The sequence below is a fragment of the Rutidosis leptorrhynchoides genome, chromosome 1 (assembly GCF_046630445.1).
Source record: "Rutidosis leptorrhynchoides isolate AG116_Rl617_1_P2 chromosome 1, CSIRO_AGI_Rlap_v1, whole genome shotgun sequence".
Taxonomy (NCBI): Eukaryota; Viridiplantae; Streptophyta; class Magnoliopsida; order Asterales; family Asteraceae; genus Rutidosis; species Rutidosis leptorrhynchoides.
Window position 1 is genome coordinate 167,856,107 of NC_092333.1, and position 7,103 is coordinate 167,863,209.

Below are 7,103 nucleotides of genomic sequence, written 5' to 3' on the forward strand. Positions count from 1 at the left end.
AAACTAAAATCAACACGTCAAACATCATGATTACGGAAGTTTAAATAAGCATAATTCTTTTATTTCATATTTAATTTCCTTTATTTTATATTTAATTGCACTTCTAATTATCGCACTTTTATTGTTATCGTATTTAATTGCACTTTTTAATTATCGCAAGTTTATTTTATCGCACTTTTATTATTCGCAATTTCATTATCGTTATTTACTTTACGCTTTAAATTAAGTCTTTTATTTATTTAAAATTTTACATTTGGTTTTAACTGCGACTAAAGTTTTAAAATCGACAAACCGGTCATTAAACGGTAAAACCCCCCTTTATAATAATAATATTACTTATATATATATATATATATATTTGTATTTTTATAAAATAAAACTAATATAGCATTAAGCTTTGTTTAAAAGATTCCCTGTGGACCGAACCGGACTTACTAAAAACTACACTACTGTACGATTAGGTACACTGCCTATAAGTGTTGTAGCAAGGTTTAAGTATATCCATTCAATAAATAAATAAATATCTTGTGTAAAATTGTATCGTATTTAATAGTATTTCCTAGAAAAATTTAAAGCTATTTTATATACACCTCGCATAACATCACATGCATACCATTTCATAATATATCCAACTATAATTGACTTAATAATAATCTTAATGAACTCAATGACTCGAATGCAACGTCTTTTGAAATATGTCATGAATGACTCCAAGTAATATCTCTAAAATGAGTTAATGCACAGCGGAAGATTTCTTTCATACCTGAGAATAAACATGCTTTAAAGTGTCAACCAAAAGGTTGCTGAGTTCATAGGTTTATTACATTTCAATATATTAATAGACCACAAGATTTCCGTTTATAAATATATGTACACTCGCAAGTGTATAAAAGTATTCTATAAGTTGTTGAGCGCTTCGGTAACAATACTTAACAATTAATGTGGCATATTCCCTTTATTATGAAATCTCCCTACACTGTACCAAGTGTAGTAAAAATGAAGTACTATGCAACCGTTTACGATACTAGAGCGACTAGCCCGGTTGGGTGGTCAAACCCGATAGATCTATCAATAAGATTCGCGCTTACCTGTTCTTCCAACATGTAAATATTAGTTACCAAGCTATTAGGGAGGATATGCAAGGTGGTACAACTCAACGTAGAATATATTTTAAGTACTTATATCTATTTCGTCAACAGTTATAAAAGCAGCGCATATATTCTCAGCCCAAAAATATATATTGCAAAAGCAATTATAAAGGGAGCAAATGAAACTCACCATACTGTATTTTGTAGTAAAAATACATTAGACGACATTAAACAACTGAACAATGCAGGGTTGGCCTCGGATTCACGAACCTATATCATTTGTATATTTATTAAAACATATAATTGTAATCGAACAATTTCATTTATTATAACTTTATATATTATTTATTTAATTTGTATATATATTTGAAAATGACTATTATTTATATAGTTATATATATATATATATATATATATATATATATATATATATATATATATATATATATATATATATATATATATATATATATATATATATATATAAATATATATATATATATATATATTAAAATACCTAATTTGTTTTATATGAATATTTATATAAAAGTTGTATAATTTAATATATTCATACTTATGTAATATTACTTATGAGTATATTTTTTTTATATACTTAATAATATATTAATTAAAAGTTGTATTTGATTATGATAATAACATTAATAATAGCATTACTTGTAATAATAATTATAATAAGAATCATGGTAATAATAATAGTGACATTAATAATAATACTTGTAACCATATTGATTTTTCTGTTAATGATAATCATGATACAGGTTTTAGTATTTACATAATAATAAAATTCGTGAAAATAATATTACGTTTTTCAATATTAACACCTCTATTATTTATAAAAAGATATTAATACTAATATTAATGATAATAATAATAATAATAATAATAATAATAATAATAATAACATTAATACTTGTGTTAGTAAAAATCATTAATAATAATAATAACATTAATAATATAATAGTCATAATAATAAATATAATGGTAATAATCATGAATAATTAGACAACTACCTTAAATAGGCTGTTTTTAAAAAAAATCGTCTGAGCACGGGCTTGAACCCGTGACCTCCTGGATACCCAAACACCCACTGAACCATTGCACCATCTTTATTTTTCTAATTTATACTCCAAACCAAAAGCATTTAACCCATACCTCACTGTGTTCATCTTCCTCTTATCAAAATCCAACCACGAATCAATCCAAACAAAAATTTGAGTTTACTAACTGATTTTATAAATTTATATTCAGCATAAAAAATATATTAGTGATAATTTGGAAAAAAAATTAAAATATATGAAGAAGACTGGTTCTGCTGTCGCGACCTTAATACCAAAAAAAAATTGATTTCGTATTTTAAGAATGTTTTAGCTAAAGATCCTAACATGAAAAAGTTGCTAAATCATACATATAAACTTTTTAAACCATCAATTTTGCCAGAAACATCAAAACAAATACGAATTTGGTGATGAACAACTCATTGACTTTTAAAAACAAAAACTTTGACTTCAACAATTCGTATTCGATATGAGGAATTGGAATTTGAGATTTTGCAAGTAGTTTGAGTGAATGATTCCTAACGACTTTGCAATTCTAGATTTTTAAATTGATACGAAATCGAGTTTATGATGAAAATAAAATCAAGAGCAGAGGGTCGCTAATTTTATTTGTATTTTTCTTTTTTTTTTCATTCCTTCATCATTGCATAATTCTATATATAGATCGTGAATTTCTGTTTGGTATTGACTGAAGTCGATAGCTAACGCATTCGTACCTTATAGATTTTGATGTCTAGCAATTTTAGACAAGAACAAAACTTAAAAAGCTGGATGGGAATGCTGGATGGGGATATATAACAACTGGGTCATTTTTCTACTTTATACATAATATATATAATTAATATATAATTAATATTTAATAATTAATAAATATAAATATATTAAATATTAATAATACAGAAAAGAAAATACTAATAATTAATAGAAATAATAATGTTACTAATCAAGATAATACTAATAATAAGAATGTTTTATTTAATAATAACAAGAATAAAATTGATAATAATTTCTATAATACTTTATAGGTATAATAATTATAATTTTATTACAAATAACAATAATAATCATAAAACTAACAATAATAATTTTTAATCATGATAACTTATACATACCAAATTCTACATATTTTATATAATAATATTAATAATGTAAATATTAGTATTTATAATGAAAGTAAGGTTGGTAATATAACTTTAATATTTTAAATTGTACTTAGTCTTTATTATTAATATGATATAATAACATATATGGAATATTTAATATTTATACATTATATATATATATTATGATATACATACAACATTAATTATGTATAGATTCATATATATATATCGATATTTATTTTTTTATTAGCAACTTCATTATATTATATACTACTTTACATATTCAACTCAATTGATTAAATTGTAATTTATTTTACATATTTAATTTAAGTTGTGTTTCATTACTTCTAACTATTATACATCCTTATATTTACATATATATACATATTTATTTACAAACAATTGTTCGTGAATCGTCGAGAGCAGTCGAAGGTCAACTGAATATATGAAACAGCTTAAACTTGTAAGACTCGGTTTAACAGACTTTGCTTATTGTGTCGGAATCATAGTGAAATTAAGTTTAAATTTGGTCGGAAATTTCCGGGTCGTCACAATATCCTCCATATTTCTGAAGATATTTCCATAACTATTCTTATCTGAAATCATTAATTTCTTCGTGCTATCAGTGTTACATCATATAGAAACTGTTAGTTTCTATATTCTGTAAACTTTCGAGCTTAAAATATGAATGTTATTGAAGTAATGTTGGGAACTGATGCATGAGTTAGTATAATATAATGACACTTGATCAACGAGATTATATTACAGTAAGTCATGCTGAGTTTCTAAATGGAACATGATGATTTACAGATTATAACGTCATCATGTGTCATGTTACATAACTCTTTCATTCTGATTAACTTCTGAACATATCAAGAAAATATATTTTTGATAGTTCTATTCTCAGTGATTCTGGTAATTTGACAAATCAAATCGTGCTATTACGTTCTTTCCTATTTAGAACACTAAGATCATTCGAAATTCCATACTTACGAATTCTGGACCATTTCTCGCTTTACTAGAGGTCGAGAGGAGAATAAAAAGGCAAAGTGCTCCAAAATATAAGAGAAAATATAAAGCTCAATAACAACGCGGACGTTACAAACCATGGATATTAATACAAATAGCAATATAAATATACGGTAGAATTAAGAATGGTATCACCCCAAGGTAATAGTAAAAGTAAACAGATTTTTCTGGTGGAAGATTGAGAAGAAAGATGACAGAAATGATAATTAGGAAAATATCAAGGATTAGAACTGGATTAAGCATTTTCACAATCTTTTGGATGTACGAACTAAGAAAGAAAGTATAGGAATGGTGAGAATAATGGAACGAAAGAGTTTAATTTATAATGGAAATATCAGACAGAGTAATCGAGACAGATCACCGTATTTAATTATAGAGATCTTAATTTCCTTACGCGCCGAAGAATCAAATCTTTTAGATTTCGAAGATTTTCTTTAAATCACTTGAATTCCGGAATTCAACCATGGCTAGTCAAAAGTTATGATGAAACATGTCTTTCTCATTTCACTATTTAGTGATAGCTTCATTCGTACGCTTTGAGTAATCAAATTGTTTTATCTATATTATTTCATAGTGATAAAACTCTATTTAACAAATCAGATTCGTCATGAAAAACATTCTTATTGTTAGCCATGACGACTTCGATCAAATTTCGGGACGAAATTTCTTTAACGGGTAGGTACTGTGACGACCCGGAAATTTTCGACCAAATTTAAACTCAATCTTAATATAAAATTGACACGATAAGCAAAGTATGTAAGGTTGAGTCTAGAAAATTTTGAAACGATGTTCGTATATTCATTTGACCTTCGACTGTTTCCGACGATTCACGAACAACTATATGTATAATTTATGATGTAATTGTTAGAAATTAATTATGTAAGAATAATAATTATTATTTAAAACATATCTATATACAAATAATGTATATTAAAAATAAATTTTAAATAATTGTAATACCCATTTGATGTTTTGATTAATATCAAGAAAGTTAAATTCAAACTTATAAGATTTTAAAATAAACGGTGATCCGAAAATGAGTTCTATAAATTTTAGGCTTACTAAAAATGTATTTAGGATCTAGTTAATAAATTTTATCACTTTTTATATTTTACTTAGGGTTGGGGGTAAATAATTAATGTAATATTTATTTAATAGTTAATGATCGAATTTTATATCATAATGACAAAAATAAACAAATGTAGTTAATTTAAAATTTTGAGATTTTTCCGAATACTTTTACTCGCCACTATTTAACAACGAAATACGAAATATTGCTCCATAAATGGGATGTCGACGAGGATACTGCCAATTGAGATGGCTTTACTATTATAAATTGATTAGGTACGTTTTTTTTACTTACCTATGATATTCCCTTGTTTTCTTTTCTCCATATAATACTCCCTCACTAATCACCAAAGAAAACAACTGGCAACAATTAGCATTATTTTTCTGTACGTACTACTATTACTTTATATATGCATATATATATATATATATATATATATATATATATATATATATATATATATATATATATATATATATATATATATATATATATATATATATATATATATATATGCATTTAACATATCATCATCAACAAACTCTATCTCCTGTCTCTTACTTGATCAATCCACAACTCATAACCATCGCCACACTCCACCATTTTCTTCGGCCACAACATATCTTTCTCTCTCAATTGTTTCTTTTACAACCGACACAAGCACCATCACCATAATCATATATACTATATGTTCTTGTCTTCGGTTTCTTCGTGACACCATTAAATTCGTCATCAACCACCTGCAAAAGATGGTTATTGCTGCAACTGTATTCACTATTCTATTTCTGTTATGTTTACTGATAGTGCTCCAAATGAACATATATTTAGGCACAATATCCTTCCAATATGTAAAGCTTTTAGTTGTAATTGTTCTATTTTTATGTAATATTCGTTTAAATAAATAAGTGCGAAGACAAAAGAAGAAAACGACGATTTGAAGATGCAAATGACCAAAAAGCTAAAAAGTACAAAGTACAATCCAAGTGGTTCAAAATATTGATGAGAAACGTCTCAAAATTACAAAAGTACGAGTCGCAAAACGCAAAGTACAAGATATTAAATTATACGAAAGGACGTTCGAAAAACCGGAACCGGGACCTGAGCCAACTATCAACGCGCGACGCAACGAAGCTAAAATTACAAGTCAACTATGCACAAGAATATAATATAATATTTAAATAATTATATAAATTATTTATATATTACATATTATATTAAATAACGTCGACAAACTAGCAAACAAAAAATATGTGAGCTGGATCTGACGGCCATGCGATCGCATGGGAAATAGGCATAAAACTCATGCGAGTGCATGAGCCCATGCGAGTGCATGAGATTTGCACTAAAATCTCATGCGACCGCATGAGTTACTGTAGCAGGCCAAGTATTATAAAAAAGACAGTTTGCTCGACGTTTTAATGACACAAGAGAATTCAATATCTTACTCTCTTCAATGTGTATATATTTATATTTATAATTTTAATTTTAAGTTAATAATAATAAGGTTATTTTAAGAATGTTTTACGGGTTTTAAGTCGAAATTCTGTCCGTGCAACGCTACGCGATTAATCACCACTGTAAGCTATGTTCTTCTTTTTTAAATTAATGTCTCGTAACTAAGTTATTATTATGCTTATTTGAGCCGAAGTAATCACGATGTTAGACTAAATATTATGACGGGGTTATTAGATTTTGTACCATAATTAAGGTTTGGACAAAAGACCGACACTTGTGGACA